The sequence below is a fragment of the Bubalus bubalis genome, chromosome 12 (genome assembly GCF_019923935.1).
Source record: "Bubalus bubalis isolate 160015118507 breed Murrah chromosome 12, NDDB_SH_1, whole genome shotgun sequence".
Taxonomy (NCBI): Eukaryota; Metazoa; Chordata; class Mammalia; order Artiodactyla; family Bovidae; genus Bubalus; species Bubalus bubalis.
Window position 1 is genome coordinate 27,967,116 of NC_059168.1, and position 27,111 is coordinate 27,994,226.

At 44.6% G+C, this 27,111-nt stretch overlaps 1 protein-coding gene and 1 long non-coding RNA gene across 5 annotated transcripts in view; one reads left to right on the top strand and one right to left on the bottom strand.

The window, feature by feature from the left end:
* Positions 1–27,111, top strand: part of PRKCE (protein kinase C epsilon) — a 543,326-nt gene that overhangs the window by 393,724 nt on the left and 122,491 nt on the right. The window lies entirely within an intron of this gene.
* LOC123328459 lies at positions 1,979–9,850 on the bottom strand. Its single transcript, XR_006543290.1, has 2 exons — positions 9,719–9,850; positions 1,979–2,215 (listed from the first exon to the last, which is right to left on the bottom strand). It is a non-coding gene; the product is annotated as an uncharacterized LOC123328459 (long non-coding RNA).

The following is a 27,111-nucleotide window of genomic DNA, read 5'->3' on the forward strand; positions in this document are numbered from 1 at the left end:
AATTATAAATATCTGAAGGCCAACACAAAGGCTTTTCTACCGGTGTGTGCCCATTTGCATGTGTGTGTGTGTGTGCATGTGTGTGCATGCATGCATATGTATGTATAGCTGAAGCCCACTTAGGGAGAATAAGTGCTCAGTAAAGTCATGCTGTGGCAAGGATGGTAGTGACAGCTAGTGTGATTAAGCCCAGCAGGAATCATTTGGGGAATTAAAATCAGCTGATTTGTGTCTTGCAGCTAATCCATCATTCTCCCCCTTTCAGCATATGGCTGTAGAATCCTGAATAGGATTCTGTTATATTCCAGTCGCATTGCTCCTCACAGCTCCTACTAATTGACTGCAATTAGCATGGGAGAGAATCCAAACTTTTTTGTTTTTTTTTAACCACCTCTCACCTTAGACACACTCATCTCTCAGCCTATTAGAGACAGGGCGTCTCACAACAACCATTTAGTTTCCAGAGACCTATTATTTTCTCTGATTTTTAAAAAACTTACACCAGATATTGAGAAAGCTCACAAATCTTGGTTTCCTCGTCCACAAAGCAGAAGTACCTCCACATCCTTGGGTTCCACATCCATGGATTCAGCCAACCACAGATGGAAAATATTTGGAAAAAATTTCCCAAAAGGAAAACTTGAATTTGCTATGCCCATAACGATTTACATAGCATTTACATTGTATTAGGTATCATAAGTAATCTAGAGATGATCTTCCCTGAAGGTCGAGTGGTTAAGAACCACCTTTCAATGTTGGGGAGCGGGGTTAGATCCCTGCTTGGGAAACTAAGACCCCACGTGCTTAGGAGCAGCTAAGCCTGCACACCACGGTCTGGAGCCTTTGTGCCACAAGCAAAGTCCTTGTACCACAGCGAAAATCCCAGTGACGCAGCAAAGATCCTGTGTGTGCTGCAACTGAGACCAGACGCAGCCAAGTAAAACAATGTTTTAAAAATGCAGGAGTTTGTGTGTAGGTCATATGTAAATCCTTCACCATTTTATATAAGGGACTTGAGCATTGGCAGGTTTTGGTATCTATGCAGTCCTAGAACCAATCCCCTTTGAATGCCGAGGGACAGCTATAGTTGCGCTCCCCTCCACGGGCTGCCAGGAGCTTAGTGATAACATGCATGCCTCCAGCACTGTGCCTGGCAGGTAGTGCACACGCAATCTCACATTTCTTCCTGGGGTCCTTGTGCGTCATTGCCTCACTTTATCTCCACAGAACCTACTAGATAGGCTGGGTGCTGGTGTATTTTCGTTTGATAGATGAGGAAACAGGCACAGGTCAGTGAGAGAAATCGCCTGGGGCCTGTGATTCATGAAGAGCCAGGACTGGATCTGAGGGCTCGCCCGGCTGCTTCGCTCCAGCGTTCCTTTTCCTGGCGACGTTCCTTGTGGGGGTGGCAGGAGAGAGGACGGCCTTTGCCTATGGAAGGAACTCCCACCTTTAGCTTGTGCTGAGGAAACTACCATTTGTCTCTAAAAGTGAGCCTGAGTGTGTCTGGGGGACTCACCCTTGTATGGTCAGGCTACCTCCTTACCCCCAGCCTTCCTGAACTTTCACCTCTGCTTGTGGCCAGCAGTAGGATTCATTAAAGGTTAAAATATTGTGTATTTGTCTTGCATCCCAGTTATCCTGGAAAGTTCCAGATGACTTGGGAGATTTTATAGGCTCCACTGAAAAACACCCAGGCAATGACGGGCATTGATGCTCAGAGGCTGACTGGCTAAGCAAGGGGTGATTTTTGAAAAAGCCTTGTAACCCTAGAAGCTCCTAGTCAGGAGGCTAAGAGAAAAGGATGAAGCATTTTAATCCTCTCTATAGTCTCCTCATTAAGTGACTCTCATTAGTCATGGGTAAAGTTTCTCTCCCAAGGTGTGTGCTTTTTGCGATATTAATGAAATTTCAGGTTTCCCAGCTCAGGCTTTCACAGCTGTGGCCTGCCAGTGCTTTCGGCGGTGAGAAAGAAACCCTTTGCCAAGAATTCGTCATGTAATGAAAACAGGAAAGTATGGAAAATGAAGCAGTTATCATCAGTGCTGCTGCTAAAGGTCACAGTTTCATTTACAGAACTGGAGCTATCCAGCTGGAAGAGAAAGGCCCATTCTCGTCTGCAGGCAGCATGAAGGTATAGAAGCAAGGATCAGATGACCTCCACTCACGGCGCGATGTGGCGGTCCACATGTAGTATTACAGAGATCAGTCATTTCTGGGAAGATTACAAAGGAAAAAAGGTGAAGCAGACATTAGTTATGGACTTAGGCAGGTCACTTTTAGCGCCAGGAATGACAACACATCACCACATAGGCGTTTGGAAGCAAGACAGAGACCAGGGAGCCATTACCCCTCGTTATTTTCGTTAGGCATGGTGGTGGGAAGTCCCCCCAGAGTGAGAGGTCTCCTTGGTCTCCCCAGCAGAACCCCACGCCCTGTGTTATGAGTGCTGCCAGACACAGACCCTGCTGTGTGAGTGGATTAGTGCACCACCCTTATGGCAGAGGTCTCAACACTAGGGTGTATGCATCTCCCGGGGAGCTGGTTAAATGGCAGATGGTAGGGTCCCCTACCCGGAGGTCTAGATTACTTGGATCAGCATTTTTTTAACGCAAGGTGGTTGCTGACAGCACTTGAAGAAACACTGCCTGGTAGTGGCATGGCCACCTATTTTTAGAGAACTGGCTTTACAATTAATCACTAAGTGACTGCCCCAGGCACCGTCCTAGGCCTGTTGGGATTTGCAGAAGATTCATACACTGTGAGTCTTATCCTTCAGAAGAGTATATTTGGAATGGAGTGGGCAGAGCAGGATTGGCCAGAATTAGGTGCCAGACCATTGTTGGGGTTCCAGGAGGGCTGGAGAGTCAGGGTCTGCTAGGCAGAGCTGATGGGGCTCTGCCGGGCCTGGAAGACTGGAGCATTTGCATGGATGGCTCAAAGGGAAAGAGAGCATTTCTGATGGGGGGCTACCAGTGTGTAGGCAGCCTTGAGCTTGTTACGTTACCAGCCTGAAAGCCTGTGTCTCCATTTCAAGAAAATCATAGGTTCAGTGGGCATTGGCCAAGGCTCCCTGAAATCTGGTGTTAGTGAGCCTGGAACAGGCACCAGGTCTGAGCAGCAGCCCAGCCCACCATCAGCAGGTGAGGACTTAGCCCAAACCATGCTGGAAATGACAACACTCTAAGGTTTATAAGACTTTGCTCAGAAATAGAGGGTATTTTGGGTCACCATAGACTGTGGTCTATGGGAGTTCAGAGCCTCAGTATTTATACCTTGATGTTTGTGTGGAAAGTGTGTTCTGGATTTCAAAGCACTCAATTCTATGTGATCCTGTGGTGGGACTTAACGGGACTATCACATCTTTTAAAGGATAAGAAAACAGGTGGGTTGTTCTTGAAATTCTCACAGATATATGGGGTGGAATTGAGTCTCTTGTACAGGCCCTGTGACCAGCCCCCCCCGCCCCCACCCCAGCTGAGTTTATCCTGCTGCCCCACTGAGAAAAGTTGCATGAGAGGACCTAGAGCTCTCAGAGGCATTTTTCAGTCACTGTCTCTTTGAAATGTGTGTGTGTGTGTGTGTGTAATTTCCTGTCTTATTAGCCTTCAAGATCCATCTAAAATGTCTCTTTCTGCACAAATAACTGTGTTATCTGGGACCCCCCCTCAATCCTGTCCTTCTGAACATAGTCCAGTTTCTTCATCCTTGCACTTATTAAGATTGTTAAACTATGGTACTATGTCCCCTCTGCTGCTTTATATGGTAATTATGTCTGTGATAGTGTTTCCCATTATGCTAGACTATAAAAACCTTGAGGTAAGGAGTTAGGTAATAGTCATACTTTTTTCTTTTTTCCCCTGCTTTAACTCTTAGGGTCATAATGGATAAAAAATACTTGTCTCACATTTATTAACCCTTCAGTGCGAACTTACTGATTGACTTCAGTTTGCCTAATCATAAGAATCCAGTTCAGTTCAGTCACTCAGTTGTGTCCCATTCTTTGCGACCCCATGAACTGCAGCATGCCAGGCCTCCCTGTCCATCACCAACTCCCAGAGTTTACCCAAATTCATGTCCATTCAGTCGTTGATACCATCCAACCATCTCATCCTCTGTCGTCCCCTTCTTCTCCTGCCCTCAATCTTACCCAGCATCAGGGTCTTTTCAAATGAGTCAGCTCTTCGTATCAGGTGGCCAAAGTATTGGAGTTTCAGCTTCAACATCAGTCCTTCCAATGAACATCCAGGACTGATCTCCTTTAGGATGGACTGGTTGGATCTCCTTGCAGTCCAAGGGACTCTCAAGAGTCTTCTCCAACACCACAGTTCAAAAGCATCAGTTCTTCGGCACTCAGCTATTTTTATAGTCCAACTCTCACATCCACACATGACTACTAGAAAAACCATAGCCTTGACTAGATGGGCCTTTGTTGACAAAGTAATGTCTCTGCTTTTTAATATGCTGTCTAGGTTGGTCATAACTTTCCTTTCAAGGAGTAAGTGTCTTAATTTCATGGCTGCAGTCACCATCTGCAGTGATTTTGGAGCCCAAAAAAATAAAGTCTGCCACTGTTTCCATTGTTTCCCCATCTGTTTACTATAAAGTGATGGGACTGGATACCTGATCTTAGTTTTCTGAATGTTGAGCTTTAAGCCAACTTTTTCACTCTCCTCTTTCACTTTCATCAAGAGGCTCTTTAGTTCCTCTTCACTTTCTGCCATAAGGGTGGTGTCATTCACATATCTGAGGTTATTGATATTTCTTCTGGCAGTCTTGATTCCAGCTTGTGCTTCTTCCAGCCCAGCATTTCTCATGATGTACTCTGCATAGAAGTTAAATAAGCAGGGTGACAATATACAGCCTTCACATTATCCTTTTCCTTTTTGGAACCAGTCTGTTGTTCCATGTACAGTTCTAACTGTTGCTTCCTGACCTGCATATAGGTTTCTCAAGAGACAGGTCAGGCGGTCTGGTATTCCCAACTCTTTCACAATTTTCCACAGTTTATTGTGATCCACACAGTCAAAGGCTTTGGCATAGTCAATCAAGCAGAAATAGATGTTTTTCTGGAACTTGCTTGTTTTTTCCATGATCCAGCGGATGTTGGCAATTTGATCTCTGGTTCCTCTGCCTTTTCTAAAACCAGCTTGAACATCTGGAAGTTCACGTATTGCTGAAGCCTGGCTTGGAGAATTTTGAGCATTGAATTACAATATTTATATTGATTGATTCGGTTTTCTAAGGCTATGCAACAAATCACCTCAAAACTTAGTGGCTTTTAAAACTAAATCATTCCTCTTATTCCATGGGCCAGAAACTTGGGAAACTGGACTAGGTGGCTTTTCTGCTCCAAGTGGCATCAGCTGGTGTCCCTTGTTTGGCTGTATCCAGCTGGTGGCTGGGCTGGGCTGGAAGGTGCCAGGAGGCGTCACCCATACATCTGGTGCTCATCCTCCAGTGGCTTAGCCCAGGCTTCTTTCCAGTATGGTGGCTGGCTGCCCCCAGAGAGTTCCAGAGGCTGCCAGGCCTCTTAACAGGTAGACCCAGACCTGGCATAGTTAGTATCACTTCTTTGTATCCAGTTGTCCAAAGTAAGCCACAAGGCCAGCCCAGGCTCAAGGGGAGGGAAGAAGATTCTGTCTTTTGATAGGAGGAGCATGCCCATCAGGGAAGGAGTACTAATGGGGCCATCTTTGGAGACTATCTACCGCAGTCATAAGGGCAATTAATATTGAGCTTTCACTTTTGTTGGGTACTGTGCCAAGTATCTTTATGCTTTTTATCATTTAATCCTCACACAGTTCTAATAAGAAGGTGCTATTACCATTTCCTTTTTATATTAAATAAAGAAACTGAGGCTTGAAGAAATTAAGTAACTTTCCCAGAGTGACACAGCTCTCCTTTGAGAGGAGTGGACTTGAGACAAGGTAATCTAATTTAGAACCTCTTCTTGGCAAAGAGAAACCTTGATGAAACTTGTAGACAAACTCTGAATTCTTTTACATGCATGTCTTTACATTACTTGCTGTGGGAAGTCAAAAAGAAAAAGCCACATCTGGGAAATAAGACTGAAATATACAAGATAATATATGTATTGAGTAATAATATAAGCTAATAAGTAATATGATAAATAGGATGGGCCCTGCAGTAAATGATGGAGGAGTTTGGGAAAATGGAAAGTGCAGCTGTCTTGAAGGAAGTAGGAGATGGGTCCTTTGGATGAGCTGGTGATGCTTAGGAATATTTTTGGGACTAGGAATTAGCATGAGCCCTAGCAGGAAGGCCAGAAGAGACTGGTGCTCACCAAAGGAGCCAGCAGATGGAGAATAGATTGGGTCCTGTCCCCACAGAGCTGGGAGGGCCAATCAAGGAGTTCAGACTTCCTAAGGCAGCCTAGAAGGGTCCTCTTGTTATGAATAATCAGATATTCTGGCTGGAGAGAATCCCTCCAGGCTGGTCCTTGACAGCTAAGACTGTGGTTGTCCATTTCTGCTTACCCTAGAGGAGCCCAGTGCCAGTCAGAGAAGTACACTCGGTTAATATACATGAAAGGATGTACCTCAGAGATCTTCCATCCAACTTCCATGTTCAGAGATGGGGAAATCCAAGTTCAGAGACCAAGTGATTTGCCCCATGTGACAGCCAAGACAACAACAGAAGTCCTCTGAATTCCAGGGTGTTTGGCAGCCTACATGGAAGTTAAGATTTTGGGCTCTGGAGTCAGACCATCTGTTTCTAATGAGGTAAATACCATTGAGCAAGTTTCTTCACCTCTCCATGCTGGAGTTTCTTCATTTGAAAAGTGGAGATATTAGTACCTACTGCATAGAGGTGTAGATGAAGTACCTTGGATAAAGCACTGAGAACAGCGCCAGTCTATGGTGAGTATCAGTGAATGATAGTAGTTATAAAAAAGCCTTCCTGAGTGATCAGTGCAAAGAAATAGAGGAAACCAATAGAATGGGAAAGAGTAGAGAGATCTCTTCGAGAAAATTAGAGATACCAAGGGAACATTTCAAAGATGGGCACAATAAAAGAAAAAGTATGGACCCAACAGAAGCAGAAGATATCAAGAACAGGTGGCAAGAATGCATAGAAGAACTATACAAAAAAGATATTAGTGACCCAGATAACAACCATGGTGTGATCACTCACCTAGAGCCAGACATCCTGGAGTGTGAAGTCAAGTGGGCCTTAGGAAGTATCACTACGAACAAAGCTAGTGGAGGTGATGGAATTCCAGCTGAACTATTTCAAATCCTAAAAGATGATGCTGTGAAAGTGCCAATATGCCAGCAAATATGGAAAACTCAGCAGTGGCCACAGGACTGGAAAAAGTCAGTTTTCATTCCAATTCCAAAGAGGCAATGCCAAAGAATGCTCAAACTACCGCACAATTGTACTAATCTCACATGCTAGCAAAATAATGCTCAAAATTCTCCAAGCTAGGCTTCAACAATCTGTGAACCAAGAACTTCCAGATATTAAGCTGGAATTAGAAAGGCAGAAGAACCAGAGATCAAATTGCCAACATCTGCTGGATTATAGAAAAAGCAAGAGAATTCCAGAAGAACATCTACTTCTACTTCATTGACTATGCTAAAGCCTTTGACTGTGTGGATCACAACAAACTGTGGAAAATTCTTCAAGAGATGGCAATACCAGACCACCTGACCTTCCTCTTGAGAAATCTGTATGCAGGTCAAGAAGTAGCAGTTGGAACTGGACATGGAACAACAGACTGGTTCCAAATAGGAAAAGGAGTACGTCAAGGCTGTATATTGTCACCCTGCTTATTTAACTTATATGCAGAGTACATTATGTGAAATGCCAGACCGGTTGAAGCACAAGCTGGAATCAAGATTGCTGGGAGAAATATCAATAACCTCAGATATGCAGATGGCACCACCCTTATGACAGAAAGCGAAGAGGAACTAAAGAGCCTCTTGATGAAAGTGAAAGAGGAAAATGAAAAAACTGGCTTAAAACTCAACATTCAAAAAAGTAAGATCATGGCATCTGGCCCCTTCACTTCATGGCAAATAGATGGAAAAACAATGGAAACAGTGAGAGACTTTATTTTTGGGGGCTCCGAAATCACTGCAGGTTGTGACTGCACCCATGAAATTAAAAGACACTTACTCCTTGGAAGAAAAGCTATGACCAACCTAGACAGCATATTAAAAAGCAGAAACATTACTGACAAAGGTCCATATAGTCAAAGCTGTAGTTTTTCCATTAGTCCTGTATGGATGTGAGAGTTGGACCATAAAGAAAGCTGAGCACCCAAGAATTTGTGCTTTTGAGCTGTGGTGCTGGAGAAGACTCTTGAGAGTCCCTTGGACTGCAAGGAGAGCCAACCAGTCCATCTTAAAGGAAATCAGTCCTGAATATTCATTGGAAGGACTGATGCTGAAACTGAAATTTCAATACTTTGGCTACCTGATGAGAACTGACTCATTGGAAAAGACCCTGATGCTGGGAAAGATTGAAGGTGGGTAGAGAACGGGATGATAGAAGATGAGATGGTTGGACAGCATCACCAACTTGATGGACATGAGTTTGAGCAGACTCCAGGAATTAGTGATGGATAGGGAAGCCTGGCATGCTGCAGTCCATGGAGTCGCAAAGAGTTGGATATGACTGAGCGACTGAAAGCTGACTGGGGGCTTTCCCTGCTTCTTTAAGGAGGGGCCCGTGTGTTTATGTGTGTGGTATTATGTTCTTCCTTGGCCAGTGTGTCTCCCATCACAGGTCTTAGTTCTGAGCACATTACCTATAGGTTTCTGGGAACTGCTCCATCAAATGTCAAGAAATAACAGCTGCTTCCTCTCCGCAGACCTCCCCTGGTCCTTCTCACATCTGGAGTGGCTTCACCACAGCTCAGTCTCATAACCTGCACCCGCCCCCCTTCCCCGATGGTCTTGGGAGAACTCTGAGGCCATGGGCTGAGAGAGGCAGCCTGGCTAGAACCCAGACCAAGATTCCCATCCAGACTCAGCTGCATAACCACAGGGGATCCTTTGGCAAGTAAACTGCTCTGACTTACCTTAGAGCATTTTTGGGAAGATTAGAGACATTGTTCTAGCATAGTGCCAGGCACATATTAGAAACTCATAGTCCCTTGATTAATTCCTGGTGGCACAAACTGAGATTTGCAACTTCAGGGGCTACTGTCTCATTGGCACACACACTGCCTGGACATTGGAGTGACCACACAATGGCATCACTACATGTCTCTGCAGGTCTTGGTTCTGGGAAGGGAACCATGAATCTGGATTTTATCCAAAGAGCTAGTCTCAGAAGCAGCCTGTGATCACCTGAGTTGTCCTTCTAGAGCCAAAGCTCTCACCTATCCTCTTGTCTCAGACAGGGCTTTCTTTCCTCTGACCAACAAAATCAGGACCGCAAAATCAGGGGTCACAGCAGAGAGTGCCTCCATTGGTCAGCCCTTCCAGGTCCCCACCCACACCTCACAAGCCCACATTTGAGGGCTTCTTTTTAGTACCTCTGTAGAAACATCAGAATTGAGACTGAACTTGAAAGCCCAGAGACTTCTCTGTGGCCCTAAGGACCTGAGCTCCTTTCTCACAAAGAGCAAATGAGGTCCAGATCTCCCAGGTGGCAGGAAGCACAGAGGTACCAAGTGCCAGGGCTCAGTATGACTGTCCACACCTCTTACTGAGGCTCCCTTCATAGAAAGATGCAGACTAACCTGAGAAGTTCCCTCTTGACTTTTCAGGGCTGCCAGGCAGGAATTCGTCCTTGAACCAGGTGTCAAGTGGATGATTCTATGGTTCTGTTATGAGTACAAGCTCAACCTGGCTGCAAGACTGTAATGTTGGAGACAGTGTAATAACAGGACACTTGGTCTTTGTTCGCTCTCCTCCTCCAGTACCTCCCTTCTTCAGACCAAGTTGTGCCCTCCCAGCCTTGGGGAAGGAGCATGTGAAATGAATAGACCAACGGGGATCTGAGCACAAGGACAGAATAATATTGTCATTTATAACAAACATCTGTTGAGCATTTATGCTGGTATATATATAAAGGGTAAAGGGTAAATGTAAATTACATGCATATGATATGTCTGTATATGATATATACCATATATATATGATAAATACACAGAACAAATGGCCTAGCACTATGCTAAGCAAAAGGGCTATAATACTATAAATTCATTCATTCATTTAGCACCTGTTTCTTATGTCACTACTACATACAAGGCACTGAGTGTTGGGAATCCAGCAGTGAACAAATCTGCTGGAAATCTGTGCTCTCGTAGAACTTATATTCAAAAGGGTAGAGGGAACGGCAATAAACAGGTTAAAAAACCCACAATGTCAGGTGGTGATAAGACAAAAACAAAGCAAGAAACAAAAGCAAGGGCAGGTGAAGTAGAGTTCTGAGAAAGGGTGTTTGTTTGTCTGTTGTAATCTGGGATATTCACAGAAGCCTTTCTCATAAATTACAGTAACAATTGATCAGCCATTTACCTGGGGGAGAAGTGTTCTAAACACAGGGAGTAGCCAGTGCAAACACCCTGAGCAGGAGTGTGCCTAGTATTCCCAAAGAACATTGAGGAAGCCAGTATGGCTGGAGCAGAGTGAGCTAAGGACAGGATAGGAGGAGATGGGCCAGAGGGAAGGGAGGCACTCCCCTGACCATCCTAGAAAAGAAAGAACGTAGTCTTGTAAAAGCTTAGATAATGGGACAAGGTAGAATGTGGTAAGGACAGACTAAGGGGCCTGGTGATTTTAAAACAGAAGAGTGTCCTCTCTGGGATGGGGGCAGTCAAGGAAGGCCCCTGATGGGAGCCAGGACTTGAACTGATAAGAGGAAGGACAGTGCAACCAGGTGGAGGCTGATTCTGGCAGGAGAAATGTGAGGGATGCTCAGAGAGTCTGCATAGGGACCTAGTGAAGATAAGGTCAGACACAAAGGTGAAGGCTGTATTTAGAGGGCCTTGGATGGCTGACGGGAAAGTTGTGAAAAATCACTAGAAGCCTGTCTATCCCACTTTCCGTACCCCCACACAGACAGCCTGGCCCAGGCCAATGGTGGTGCCAGCTCGCAAAAGCTTCCTAAACCCAGCCTGTTCTTGTCTCCCTGCCTCGGGTTCATCCCTTCCCTGCTGACTCATACTTTCCTGTATCCCTTCCAGTGATGACTATGGCTCTGCCAGGGGCACAAACCAGGTCCCCTCCCACCCACAGTCACCCTCCCCGGACATCAGTCTTTGAGTTCTGCCGGAATTCTCTTTCTGTCTTGCTGGAACTGCTGGATTCCCACAGGCAGCGGGGGTGGATAGCTATTCCTGTGAAGTGTTGCTCAGTTTCTGAATTAAGAAGGCATATGAGAGCTGAAGATAAGGATCCCCCATTCCCCCCAAGTCATGCTTAACCGTGAGCAAACCCTGAGCCTTACCTCTTTCCATCCATCACTAATGACCTGGGTATGAGAAAAGCAGGAAGGTGTTGTCGCCATATGACATGGCAAAAAGGGATTAGCTGCTAATGCCATTTGGTTTAGAGATGCATCGTTGCATAAAATACTCTGAAGGAGTTCAAATGTCCCCCAGGCTAATGCTTACATCCTCAGATTGGTAACACTATAGCTGAGTATTGTTTTACTTGCCATTTTTCAAAAGAGGGAGAAAAATACTCAAGCCATTATTCAGTTGAATAATAATACATTTGAAGGAAACAACCACAACTCTCAAACCCTACTTCTGTGGGCAGGATGTGGTGGGGCTATTGTTCCCTCTGAGGCCACCTTTCCACCTACAGAAACTGGTCTGGGTCATGATCAGATTATAGGGAGTATTAGGAGGCTTTGAGGATTTGGAGAGAAAGTCTTAAAGATGGCAGCCTAGCTCTAGCAAAAAGGATACTGATCACTGACTTCAAAGCCAGACACTCGTGACCTCTATTTTTGGTGCTGGTTGACTCTGAGCACATTGTTGAAACTCCTTGAACCTTAGTGTTCTCATCTTAAAAATAAAAAAAAATAAGTGGGCAGGTGTTAGCAATGCTGTGGAGGTAATCTTCCTGTAGTATGGAAGTGTATTTAATCAACAGGTAGTATGCAATGTTTTAAGGTAATTACATCTCAGTAAAGCTGGCAAATAAATGAGGTTAGGGTGGTAATGACCATCTCCTAGAGTTGTTTCAAGGTTTGGGTGTGAAAAAGTCTGGGAAAGTGCCTACCACGGTGACTGAAATAATTCAACTGGGACTCAGGAAGAAGGGTAGTTGGGTGTGGTACTGATTGGCTAGAGGCCCTTCCTCTATATTTATCTTCTTTATAAGCCAATTATACTTTTGATGTAATTTTGAGGAAAAAAGTTGAGGCTACATAGCATTTAAAATTCTTAAAAAAAAAAAAAAAAAGGCATACTGGCAGTGATTGCCAAATTATTGAAGTTCCCAGATGAAGGAGTGAATGTTGGGTCTTGGCAAAGTGGCTTGGGGAATTTCTGAGTGTGAAATCTGAATAAAGAAATCTAAACTAGGAGGGGGAAAAACCGTTTCTCCAGATCTTATCACTGTATAATGAAGAGCTATATAAAAACTATTTGTCCCGACTGCATGTTTACTTACCAATGAGCAGGATATCTTGCAGGCCAAAAGTTCAAACTACTGTTAGCTCCCAAGTGTTGTGTGAACTTAAAATGAACCAGCTTCAAAAGTGGCTCAAAAAGTACTCTGACCCACAAATGTTCCCACCTCCCACATGTTCCCCAACACTTGCCACGGTCCTGGGGAGCTGGGTGTTAAATATCTGGAAAGATGAAATGAAGGCATGGTGATAATGCTCTCCCTCCCCAGTACAGCCTCTACTCTCAACACTTTTTCCAGATACTTCCTTGGAGGTCAAGTTCTTGTTCCATTACATCAAGCTTCCAGGCTTAGCCATAGTTTATAATGATAAACAAAGCTCTGCCAACTCCAAACAGTGAATTGATAAAAATAGATGATTTATTTTGATTTGTTTTTTAAATGCTAGCATAGTTTTTGAATTTTCATACTCTTTGCTGTAGTGACTATGATGTCTTCAAGTTAGGACCTAGTCTTACTTGATGGGCATTTGAAGTGTTAGCATGATTCCTGGCTTATAGTACAGATTCCATGTGTAATTTTTGTAGTAGGCATCATATATACTGTTAACATGCAGTTTAGTGATAGTTAGATCGATCATGGCCATGTCCCATCTCTGTTTTAACTGGCTGTGTGATTTTGGTCAAATGACCTAACTTCTCAGTGCTTCAATTTCTTCATCAGCAACATGAAGACAGCAGAAACTAATAAGGCTACTTTTGAGGATTCAATGGGTGAATAATGTGAAATCTTCAGTAAACTATATAACGTATATAATCTGCTGTGATATTTATTATGGTTCTCTTCAGCTTTTCCATTTCTTGCTCTCCTACCTTCTACCAGTTTCTCTGTGCCTCTCACACCTTCCTTCTGTGAGAGTTCCAGGGAGCTTGGAAACCGGTTGTCAGTTTTGCCACCGTTTTCTTTTCACAATTGCACTTGCCTCATCAGAGCCTTATGTCCTCACACAGATGTTCCTAAAAACTGTTGTTAAATAAACAACAGTCTTACTAATCACAGTGAATGAAAAGCTAGAAAGAGAACTGAGATCTCCGAATTCTTCCATTGGGCTTACAGCACTTCTTAGAAGCTAATAGACATTAAAGATGTCCGTCCCAAGGGGAATTTTACCCCAACCAAGATACCCACAAACCCAGAAATGACACCCATGCTCTCCCCGGACTGCTTAGCTAGGCAATAGGAAAAAAGTCCTTCTCCTCAAATAAACCTCGACCTAGGCCATCCCTTTTATCTTTACTGACCATGTTTCTCTGACTGCATTATGGGTTTATGTTAATAATTGAAAAAAAAAAAAAAAAAACAACTAATTTTGCTCCTGGGGTCTAAGCTGAACCTTTGGATTAGTTCAGCCTTCCTCTTCCAGAAGACTGCTCTGCCTAGTATTCCTTAAAGTGTCTCTTTTCTTATTTATTCAAGAAATAGTTAAGGATGACAACGCTGACATTTGATAAAGCTGCCTTGATTAGGCCCCAAGCCTCAGCTGCTAATTTACCACTGTTCTGGGAGAAAGATGTCTGTGGTTTCTACTGCCATCTCCTCTCATTGAGGCGGTTCTCTGTGGGTCTCCATGGCGACTTAGATTTATTCATCCTCCATTTGAATTGGTTGTGTTTCCCAGCTATTATGCTTGCAGGCCTGTTCTGTTTCTGGAATTGCCATTTTTTACCTACTGAGGGTAGGATATTTGATCTTAGCTGGTATCTCAGAGCTAAGTTTGACTTCTTAGCCATGGCTGGAAGCTCCCTGAAGGCAAGTCCTGTGTCTTGGGCATCTAAGCCGTACAACAGGGTCTGGCTTCCGTGGGTGACCAGGGAACATTAATTAAATTGAACTGAACCAGGCCTTGAAGGATGTTGAGAATTTAGCTTGAAGGACTGGAGAGCTGGGGCCTTCTAGGGAGAGGTTTCTACAGGAAAGAAGAGACAGGTGGGAAGCAGGAGTTACAAGGGGCAAACTGTAATTGGACTGCAATTTATTTACATACGAGAGTAATTGGAGGGCAGACAGATGGCCATTTGCTTTGAATACCTTAGAACAGTGTTGTCTATTCTGGCTTCAGGTTAGAATCACATGGGCTGCATTAGAGCCATACACCCACCTGGCCTCACCCTAGTTCAGTTAAAATTGAATCCCTGTGGATGAGGCCTGGGGACTCTGAGAACCACTGACTCTGACTTAGGGCTCCTAGGGACACTTTGCAGGCTGTGGTGAGAGCCCTACACCAGGAGGCCTCTGTTACTATAAATTGCTAATGGTCGTGGGGAAATGGCAGAATCGGTCTCTAAGTCTTCCAAGCTGGAGTTTAGAATTCTAGAGTGACTCTAGAAAGAATTGGGTAAAAAATCAGTGAAAGAGATCTGTTGATGACACAGCAAAATGATCGGTAATGACTGGTTAAAATCAGGGCAGCCAGTGCTACCGACTTCTGAAGACCCCGCTGCCCCTGCTCTCCTGTCTTCGTAACCCTTGCACTCTGAACATGATTGATTTCTGAATGCTTGCGAACTGATGAATCTCAAGTTTAAGTGTAGTTCAAATGTCACCCTATATCTGCTGCTGCTGCTAAGTCACTTCAGTCGTGTCCAACTCTGTGCGACCCCACAGACGGCAGCCCACCAGGCTCCCCCGTCCCTGGGATTCTCCAGGCAAGAACACTGGAGTGGGTTGCCATTTCCTTCTCTAATGCATGAAAGTGAAAAGTGAAAGTGAAGTCGCTCAGTCGTGTCTGACTCTTAGCGACCCCATGGACTGCAGCCCACCAGGCTCCTTCGTCCATGGGATTTTCCAGGCAAGAGTACTGGAGTGGGGTGCCATTGCCTTCTCCACACCCTATATCTAGGTCACAGCAAAAATCACTATAAGTCCCAGGAATGAGAAGTGTTCAAGTTAATTAGGGTGCTGTTTATATTTGCAGTATTCAAAATAAATCATTCTGTTTGTCATATCCTGACTTTTCGAAAATCATTTCTGTTCATGAGTAAGTGACAGAAGGTGTTCATTTCCTAAGTAAGTTTAGGTTTTCCAGGTGTTCAAGTTCACAGCAAGAACTCAGTCTGAAGTGTGTCGTATGTTGGTACCAGTCATTGAGCCATGAAGTGAAGTGAAGAAGTGAAGAGAAGTCGCTCAGTCGTGTCTGACTCTTTGCCACCCCATGGACTGTAGCCCACCAGGCTCCTCGGTCCATGGGATTTTCCAGGCATGAATACTGGAGTGGGTTGCTGTTTCCTGCTCCAGGGGATGTTCCCAACCCAGGGATAGAACCCAGGTCTCCCACATTGTAGGCAGACTCTTTACCGTTCAAATAGCCATAGGACTAGCAAATAATCACCCTTGATTATGGAGTCCTGGGTACACCTATGTCCTGTGTGAGAATTTTAAAGCAATATTGAAACAAAATGCATCTCATGGAAGGATGCACTCATCTGTCTTTTCTTCCATAAGTTATCTCCTGATGCTTGGGCTTTTATTAAGTTGCATAGATTTAGTACAGCACACATGCCCCTTTGGAAGAGCATACTGGATTTTAAAAGAAAATCACATAAGCATGTTTCTCCTTACACTTGTCCAAATTCAGGTCACATTCACCCTTGCTTCTAGAAGAAAGGCTGAAAACTACAATGAGAAAGTTGCAGCATTTGCAGGAATTATAGGAATCTTGACACATAGTCTCGGACAAGCAAATACTAGCCTGAGTAACCATGAAGGCAGTGACTTTTTTACCGAGCTAATTGCCAAGTCACAACTAAGAGCTTTTCTGCTTAAAGAGGAATGAACAACAGAGTACCAAAGGGTTTCCTTGTGAATACTTTTCCATGTGCATCATAGCAAAGTAGAGATCAGTTTACATTACATTGTTTAGTTAAATTCAGAGTTCTTTGAGCTGGAGGAATTCCACTTAAAACTGCACCACACTCCCAACAATTTCATGTTGGAAAAGCAAAGTTCCGTTTTTTGTTTTTTGTTTTTTCTTTTTGTAAATTTATTTTTTAATTGGAGGAAAATTGCTTTACAATGTTGTGTTAGTTTCTGCTGTTCAGCAAAGCACATCAGCCACAATTATACCTACATCCCTCCCTCCTGAGCCTCTCTCCCCTCCCCCAACCTGCCACTCTAGGTCATCAGGAGCACCAGGCTGGGCTCCCTGTGTTGTGTAGCAACTTCCCACCAGCTGTCTGTCTTACACATGATGGTGTATACGTGTCAGTGCTGCTTTCTCCATTCATCCCCCGCTCTCCTTCCCATCCCTGCATCCACAAGTCCAGTCTCTACATTTGTGTCTCCATTTTTAACACTTTAGCTTGAAGACTCTTATTTTCTACACTGAAGACGTTGTAAGACATTGAACTTCTCTGTGCTGATTGTTACCAAAATGTATGACTTCTATAACATAGGTTGGGATACAGTTTAATGTGACAGTCCCCTTTCCAGGAATTGTCTTTTTGTTTATTTATTTATTAATATATGAACTACAGCTAAACTCCAGAAGTTGACTGCTGGGAATACCAGCCAGTTAACATTAACATTATTGAAAATAGTAGGTTAGTGTGAAAGGAGAGTCCAAATTGATCAATTTGCTGTTTATTAAGGGCCTGTGCCTGCTGATTTTTTATAGCATGTGGATTTCATTGATTCCCCAGTTAAGAAGCTTCCATGGCTGACCTACATTCTGTCTCTTTGAATTTCCCATTCCTGTTCATATTTTCCCTCCAATGTCCTAGCCACAAAAGCATAATGTTGCCCCCTTTTATTGTTACTGAGGTGAGAAAAAAAGTTTTTCCCATTCATTTACTACCCAGATGAGTGGAATTTTTTCAGAAGGAACATTTGTAAGAAGAGCAAACAAAAGTAAATGGGAGAGGTTAGAGTCCAAGATTCTGTTCCAAATTTAAATACGGTCTAGCCACAGAGTAGAATGGCCAGCCAGGCTTAAGTGGTACAAATGCCAGTCTGTGATTCTTCTTCCCTTTGCCTCTGGAAAACCAGGGCCAAAGCCTCCCTGTCCTCTTGAAGTCCATGGTATGTCCACCTCTTGGTCCTTCTGTTTCATTTCAACCAGTGGCCTGAGCCCTGAGCACTGTACAGTCAAGTAGCCAGTGGGAGGGGCAGTCTCCTCCAGGCCTTTCCATGGGAGCCTTCTCTCCATCTTATAAAATCTCAGAGGCAAGGGCAGGGGCTCATTTCCCACAGCCCAGCTGTAAAACCGTCTCCTGGTTCTCCCAGATAAATCAGTCTGGTGACTTCAGCCTGACTCCGGGCCTCTTCATGTATATTCCTATTCATAGGCACTGCCCTGGTCAGCATTTTGATTTTCATATGTCGCTTTATCCATGCTGTTGTTTTGTGCATAGAATTTTTAATAGAAGGAAAGCATAGAAAACTTTCAGAAACAATATTGTCCTGTCTGTAGTTCCTAACTTTTCAAGCCTTTTAAAATAATGGTGATTTCCTAAGAGACTCTCTTTGTTTTATAATTTCATTCTAAATTCACAACTTCCCATCCAACTTAAACATTTGAAGTGGGAAAACTCTGTGGTGCGGCCTTTGGGAAAACAGTTTTTGAAAGGTGTTATGTAAATATGGGATTATTACTCCTCCTTGTGCCAAAATCATTATACAGAGTGAAGTAAGCCAGAAAGAAAAACACCAATACAGTATACTAACGCATATATATGGAATTTAGAAAGATGGTAACAATAACCCTGTGTACGAGACAGCAAAAGAGATACTGATGTATAGAACAGTATTATGGACTCTGGGGGAGAGGGAGAGGGTGGGAAGATTTGGGAGAATGGCAATGAAACATGTATGATCTCATGTATGAAACGAGTTGCCAGTCCAGGTTCGATGCACAATACTGGATGCTTGGGGCTAGTGCACTGGGAAGACCCAGAGGGATGGTATGGGGAGGGAGGAGGGAGGAGGGTTCAGGATGGGGAACACATGTATACCTGTGGTGGATTCATTTTGATGTTTGGCAAAACTAATACAATTATGTAAAGTTTAAAAATAAAATAAAATTAAAAAAAAATAAATAAAACAGTTTCAGATCTGTACTTTTACTGACCCAAAGCCCTCTTTCATCACAATTATGTCCTTAATCTGTTCTAGGATCACTGCCATAATCTTATCACTCTAATTATAGCCCCCAAAAATGTGAAATATGTTATATAACTCAGAGCTTGTTTGGACTTCTTATAGCCATGCTTATACGGCAGAAAAACAAAACAAAACAAAAAAACAACTTTCAGTTCACCTGTGAAGGGGAAGAGTGAGGTAATTATTCAAATTTTTTAAAAGTAATGTTAGAAATGCCCAATCGATATCTTTTTGTAATATATTGCCTTAAATTTTTTTAAATCAATGGGCAGTTACATAGTACACTCCTAGAGATGTGTGGGTCTGAAGGCAATTGCTACCTCTAATAATTATGGTAAATAATCCACGAGACAGTGAAAACAGGCACCTCTCCAGTTGGTGGGGAACAGAAGGAAGAATTTGGGTAGAGCGATTGGGACCATGGAGGGGCCAACCTCCATGGAGACAATGGCGGGGCCATAGATCCCACTGTGAGCAGAGGCTGCGTTGCTGGATGACAAAGCAGAAATGTCTTTGCTCCATCGGCTTCCCCTGGCTGGAGGAGCAGGTGTGAACCATCAGCAGGTCCAGAGTGCCGTCTCTGAGTGGTTGCTCCGCAGCTGTGTGTCCTCGTGGGTGTATGGCACAATGTAATGGTTTTGTCATTCTCATGGAGGGATTCCAGCATCTTTCCTTGCAAAATACTCAGGCCAATGGCTGTGCTGGTTTCCCCCCCAGCCCCCTCCCCCAGCATCTGCTAGTCCCTAGACTGTTGTTACATCTCAGAGAAGGCCAGCAATGGTCTTAACCAATCTCACATGGTTCTTCAGGGCTCTGATTCCAGAGTGACAGCTTAATTTTTGGCTGGAGCCATTCCATATAATAAATGCTATCGTATAAGCTGTGACACAGTCCCATTTTCTTTTGGCCGTGCGCCGTGACTTGTGGGTTCTTAGCTCCCCAACCAAGTATTGAATCCCGAGCCCTCAGCAGTGAAAGTACGAAGTCCAAAACACTGGACCAGCAGGGAATTCCCTGTCGTAGTCCCTTACCTGATGGCAGCCAGCGCTCAGAATTTTCTCCTCGTGGTCTTTCCCTGGAGCGGAGGGGGTTGCTGATTTAGCCTGTGGTTATTCAGTTTAGTATTTATGTCTTTCAGTATTTTCAGTGCAAAGTCCTGTAGAAACCTGGAATGCCCAGCAGCTCCTGACAGCAGTAGGAATGCCGTAGAGTCATCATATACAAAAACTTTCGTTTATGCTTGTTTGTTGATTATGAATGTGATTGGCAAATAAATTAGGACAAATGAGCCATGGAGCTGCTCACACTTAGGGGTTCTCAGCTCCTCCCTGCCTCAAACAAGGGGATCTCCTCAGGTGGGGGCCGTGGGGAGTCATGGCTCTACACCGAGCAGTTCTAGTGGATGTTAGATCCTGTGCTTGTATTTGATTATCCTATGGTGTACTGTTGGAGAAGGAAATGGCAACCCACTCCAGTGTTCTTGCCTGGAGAACCCCAGGGACGGCGGGCCCTGGTGGGCTTCCGTCTATGGGGTCGCACAGAGTCGGACACGACTGAAGCGACTTAGCAGCAGCAACAGCAGCATGGTGTACTGTATTGAGTATGTTGTATGTTTGTACTATTTTATTTTACAGAACAGTATGCACAAAATCACATTTCCTGTATACTACAGGCTAGTTAAAGCAGCATTTTTTTTCAAACTCCAGGTTGTGTTTTTGACTAGTAGGTCATGAAATTCACTTTGTGTGTTTCTATGAGCATTTTTTCTTTAATGGAAAAAAATAGGATAGAAAATATGAGAGTACAGCCATATCTTCTACAGGTAGTAAAGATAAGAGTTGTATTGGGAAACAATTTCAGTTACTGGTTTCTATGTATACATGGGTTTTGACCTACAGTGTGGGTCCCTGCCAGGGGGAACTGAGTCAGCAGGTGAGGGACCAAAATAGCATACCTAGAGGGCAAAGGCAACTCCTGGAAGGAGGTCTGACTCACAGAGGGTTCCCCCGCTGTCATGGGAAGATGGTATCTGATGGTAAATCCCAGCCTAGCAAGCGGTAGCTGGGATTCCATCCTGGTGGAGTTTGTGGGGTGAGGGCCCACGGCAGATGCTATTCATAAAAGATCAGCTGCCATCCTGTGTTCCAAGCAAATTGGCTACTCAAAGGTTGGCCGATAGCCAGACTCCCATCTCCAGGCTGGCTTGGCATTCTCCAGCACCCCTGTGTGGGCTCTGGGCCTTGTCTGGCCTCCAGGGCTAAATGTGACTATTTGCCAGCAATATGTGGTGGCACTGAGCTCCACGGGGCAGTGTTTCTCAAAAAACAACCCAAAAAGCTTTGGCTTCACATCAGTGTCATCTGCTGAAGCAGAACCTCTGGGCTGAGTCCCAGGTGATTTTGTTAATAACAAATCTTCCAGAAGACTCTCCTGCACATGAAAGTTTGAGAATCTCAGCTTTAGGATTTCTTTAATATACACATCACATTGAAAGATGGAAAAACCTAAGCCTGGAGAGTTATCTTTTAATATGGCTTAATTTGGGGTTCTTCTTCTTGGTCAAGGATTTTACATACCTGGTTGAAAACTTAAAAGGGGGTGAAAAAGTCAACTGTTTATCTAATAGCAGCCGCAGGATAGCTGTCCTCTGAAGGCCAATATCTTGGGCACAACCCCTTCAGGAATCCTCCTGAAAATACCCTCTGATAAACATGGAGTTGGATGGGATTCAAGAGGTATTCCACATTCTGTGTTTATTTATTTCTATGATGAGTGAACATCGTTGAAAGAGCCCTATATCCATTTTCATCTGTTAATCACCAAGAAGCTCTTAAAAACTCTTCCTGGGTCTGACGCTGAGCATTCTGCCCCTTTCCTCAACTCAGCACGGAAGGGCCATGCTCAGCCTTGTTCTCTTGTCCCTTATCCTGTAGTGAATTCTTCCTAGGTCAGGAGAGATGTATCTGATATCCAAGGTCTATTTGAAGGAGAGCTCCTGTGGCTTTTTTTTTTTTTTTTTCCCTGGAGACTCGGCCTACCTGGCCATATTTATTCCCAGTTAGAGAAGTTTAAAGGCACAGGATTAAGAGGAGGCCAGGCCATGCAAGCCATGGGCTCTCCTTGAGCTGGGCCACATCTGATAACTCTTTGCTGAGCTGTTTTCTAAAAACTCATCAGAGAAAGAGTACAGAAATCTCATTTCTAGTTGGCCAAGGGAACCCAGGGCACTTGACTTTGATGAGATCTCATTCATTTCAGTTCAGTCGCTCAGTCATGTCTGACTCTTTGTGACCCCATGAACCGCAGCACACCAGGCCTTCCTATCCATCACCAACTGCCAGAGTCTACCCAAACCCATGTCCATTGAGTTAGTGATGCCATCCAACCATCTCATCCTCTGTAGTCAGCATCAGGGTCTTTTCACATGAGTCAGCTCGTCGCATCAGGTGGCCAAAGTATTGGAGTTTCAGCTTCAGCATCAGTCCTTCCAATGAACACCCAGGACTGATCTCCTTTAGGATGTACTATTTGGATCTCTTTGCAGTCCAAGGGACTCTCAAGAGTCTTCTCCAACACCACAGTTCAAAAGCATCAATTCTTTGGTGCTCAGCTTTCTTTATAGTCCAATTCTTACATCCATATATGACTACTGGAAAAACCATAGCCTTGACTAGACGAACCTTTGTTGACAAAGTAATGTATCTGCTTTTTAATATGCTGTCTAGGTTGGTCATAACTTTCCTTCCAAGGAGTAAGCGTCTTTTAATTTCATGGCTGCAGTCACCATCTGCAGTGATTTTGGAGCCCAGAAAAATAAAGTCTGACACTGTTTCCACTGATTCCCCATCTATTTGCCATGAAGTGATGGGACCAGATGCCATGATCTTAGTTTTCTGAATGTTGAGCTTTAAGCCAACTTTTTCACTCTCCTCTTTCACTTTCATCAAGAGGCTCTTTAGTTCTTCTTCACTTTCTGCCATAAGGGTGGTGTTATCTGCATATCTGAGGTTATTGATATTTCTCCTGGCAATCTTGATTTGAGCTTGTGCTTCTTCCAGCCCAGCCTTTCTCATGATGTAGTCTGCATATAAGTTAAATAAGCAGGGTAACAATTTACAGCCTTGACGTACTCCTTTTCCTATCTGGAACCAGTCTGTTGTTCCGTGTCCAGTTCTAACTGTTGCTTCCTGACCTGCATACAGATTTCTCAAGAGGCAGGTCAGGTGGCCTGGTATTCCCATCTCCTTCAGAATTTTCCACAGTTTATTGTGATCCACACAAAGGCTTTGGCATAGTCAATCAAGCAGAAATAGATGTTTTTCTGGAACTCTCTTGCTTTTTCCATGATCCAGCAGATGTTGGCAATTTGATCTCTGGTTCCTCTGCCTTTTCTAAAACCAGCTTGAACATCTGGAAGTTCACAGTTCATGTATTGCTGAAGCCTGGCTTGGAAAATTTTGAGCATTACTTTGCTAGCGTGTGAGATGAGTGCAATTGTGTGGTACTTTGAGCATTCTTTGGCATTGGGTTTTTTTGGGATTGGAGTGAAAACTGACCTTTTCCAGTCCTGTGGCCACTGCTGAGTTTTCCAAATTTTCTGGCATATTGAATGCAGCAGTTTCACAGCATCATCTTTCAGGATTTGAAGTAGCTCAACTGGAATTCCATCACCTCCACTAGCTTTGTTCGTAGTGATGCTTCCTAAGGCCCACTTGACTCCACATTCCAGGTTGTCTGGCAAGGGGCCGATAAATACAATTAACCTGGTGATGCAGGTGGACTTTTATAGAGCAGTGAAGACTCGTGGCTGGAACAAGAAGGTAAAGTACATGTCTGAGAAGATGTGGTCCTGGGAGGTCAGCTCCCCATCTGCAAGCCCCAGAGCTCACAGTGCTGTGTCACCCACGCGTGGAGGGCTTTTGTGCTGCATTATGGATAATGTACTGAGTTAGAGATTGTATAGAACTCAGGCCGTTAATCCCATTTTAGATGTTAGATATTGGAGAAGCTGCGCATTTCAAAACACTGAAGTGGCTCAGGACAAAACCTCAGCAATGTCTGTTGTTTCACTTGTTTAGAGCTTCAAATCAGAGCAGTTCCCTTTCTCTCTTAATTAATTAGCTCATTTATTTTTAAGTGAGAAAGCTGAATAACTCAAAAGCAAAAACTTGGGGGAAATTTTTTGTCAGAGACTCTATCATGGCCTAAAAAAAAAAATCTCATCAGAATATCTCCATTTTGCCTGCTGACATTTGACCTGCATACAGGATGTTTTCTCTCAAATACCAAACAAATCCTAGACAATTTAATCTGAAAAGTGAATATTAAAATGCAATTCTCTCTTTTGGTTTCACCCAGACCAGCGAGGTGACTTATTAAATGTAAAAAGTGTTTTGAAAATTAGGAGGCCAGCATACTTATGTTAACTATTATCAGCTGTCATAAAATCAGTGTCTCTTAATTTAGAATTAAGAATTCTAAATTGAATGGGCAAGAATTCCACAGATAAGCCCACCTGCCCACTGCAGCAGGGTTTACTGACTTGCTTAAGGGCACATGGGGAAAATGAGGAAGAGGAAGATTAAGTTCTGTGTTCTGTTTTTTCTGACTAACTGTAGGATAGCTAGATGATAATCCTTTTGTGCCTCAGTTCCCTCATCTGTGAAATGGGTTCAACATTCCTTGCCTATTCCATTCAAGGCTGTTCTGAGGTTTAAACAGCAGCATTTGGAAAAGCCCTATGGGTATTCATGAAATGGAAAGCTCCCACCTTATGTTCTTTTAATATTTTATAATCTCCCATCCACTTTTTCACTTCCTCATCTTCAACAGGGACCCACATGGGGCTCACCACACTGTGTCCCACCAGCACCTCTCTCCTTGCACCTCCTCCTAGGCAGCTGGCTTTCTGGTCAAGGAGCACAGAAGGATGGGCAGGTTTGCCCAGCACAGACATCTGCCCAGTCATCCTTGATCACTTTTTTCCTAATGCTTGGCCTTTTCCAGGGAGAGTTGGGTGATTGGCCCTGCATGGGGGTTTTGGTATCAGTGAAGGAAACCAGTGTCTGACAGGTGAGCTTTCGCATTTGATAGGAAATACGTTGTACTTTCCCCACCTGGGCAAATTTGGCCAATCCTGCAAGACCCAACTCAGTATGACTCTTGCCCTCTTTCTCCTCCTTCCAGAGAGAATGCACTCTCCCTTTCCATACCTCCACATAGCAAAGACCAGACCTATGGCCATGGGTTATATGACTTTCTAAAGATGCTTCATGTATGAGTTTAGGAGGAGGAATTCAACAGAGGTTCTAAAAACTGTTTGGTTGACTTGTCCCTGTAGTCCGTGGAATCCCCTGATGGAGATGACTTGACCTTTATGTCAGAGTCAGACAGACAGAAGGACACAACAAGGCTCTTTCTTTCTCCTGGATCTAGCTTGGGGCAGAGTTGTCTGTCCAAGCCCATCTTTCCTGGAGTTTAACTGACCCCACCCCTTGCTCTGTTTAGTGGTCTCCAGGACCGCAGAGTTTCTGCTGAGAAGCTTCCCAAGCAGTCACTAGTTCCCAACAAGGGAAGACTGTGATGGAAGCCCCCACCCCTGGATCATACTGCTCTGGTTTCCTTCCAACCTTGCCAGTGCACATAGCCCAGCTCTCTCTCAAGCCTCCAGATCCTTTAAGCCTCTATTGACTCAGAGTGGTCTGAGATAGAGTGAAATGGGAGAGCATACACCAGATTGGGGCAGAGCCCTTTACACACACGTTTTGCAGTAAACTGTAAGCCCAGATCAGAGTCTAGGCCGTGAGGAGCCAGGCTGGTTTAAGCCTGAGTGGTTTCCAAGAAGCCCTCTGGTCAGTAGGAGCACCGGTGAGTTTTATGCCTGCTGCAGGGAATACCTTCTGGTCTCCTTGTCACTGTTGGGACAGTACCCTCACCTGATTCCATGTAGGTCACCAAGGGTGCAGGGGCCTCGCCTCCACTTTTCTGTGAGCTCTTATAAATCCTACCTGTTCTAGAACATGTGTCTTGATCTCCTCTCATTGGTTTCCCTCTTGCCTTGTGCCATTTAGCTTTTGAGGATGTAGGATTTTATGTTCCGTGAGTTCTGATTCCCCATCATGCCTAGAAGACCTCTGGGTCAGACCCAGGCCCTGGTGTCTGCTGGCTCCAGCACAGAGCTGGCTCCCATGAAAGGGGCCATGAAGCGCAGTCCTCAGGGCCGGAGCTGGAGGCTGGAGGGTAAAAACGAAGCCCCTGCCTGATGGGGAAATGCTGAGCCCTTGCTGGGGTCCCTGGGGCCTAGCAGTTTCTCCACTGGCCTCCTGGTGCCTCCACTGCCACCCTGTTCCTCAGGTGGCTCAGGTGAGCTCACAGCCAGGGATGCACAGCCCGAAATCCACAATGCCACTTCCCTTCCATCATGTTTACCTTTCACAAGAAAAGACCCAAAGCAGGAAGGCTTAACACAAGCACTGCCACCAGGACTCTGGCACTGGCCATTTCTTATGGCCTTTTGTGATTGTCGAGTTTACGAAATCTAAGTCACCAGTCCTCCTCCTAATCCCTGAGCCGTGAGAAGCTATTGGAGTGTTTGCTGTCCCTGCATGCCTGTCCCAGGGCACACCTGAGCTCTGGTGTCCCACCCATCAAAAGGTGTCTAATTTCTGTAATCATCTCTGAGTCTAATGGCTTTCAACCACATAGGTTGCAGCCGAGAGAAAACATCATTTCTGGTCATTTGGTTTCCTTTCCTGCCTTCCCCACCTCCTCTGTCTCTCCCTGCCCCTCCCGTGTGAGCTGATGGATTATAAAATGTTAGGTGTGACCTTGGGGTTAGGGGAGGAACAAAGGCTTCAGCTTCCCCCTCCCTCCCACTTCCCCAGCGAGGGCCCCTTGATGAGGTTCCAAAGGTAATGGGGCAATTTCAGGACACAGCCACCAGGGCCCGGAAAAAACATAACTTGGTAGATATTTGGTTTTTTCCAGCCATGTCCCAGGAGTAATTGGGAGACACCCTGGCATATTTTGTGTGTGTCTTCTCCCTTTCTATTTATATCAAAGCTTCACTATTTTCTAGGAAAAAGCAAAAAACAAAACCAACCAACAAAAATCACAGTGATTTTTCTCAATGCCCCCCACAGACAGAGGCATCTCCTGTGCTGCCCCCTGAGAGGTCCCACAAAGGCCCTGGTTCTTAACTGTCCTCGTCGTCTCCCTCCCCTGCACTTCCCCCCGGTGCCCACAGGGGGCGGAAGGGAGGGGCAGCTTGTGTGTCACGCTGGGCTGGATGTTATCGTCTGAGGCGAGCCCACAAAGACGTGGGGAGATGGTTTCAAGTCCTCCCACCAGAACTACGCTGGTGACAGCTTCTCTTTGTTAGTGCAGTTCTCAA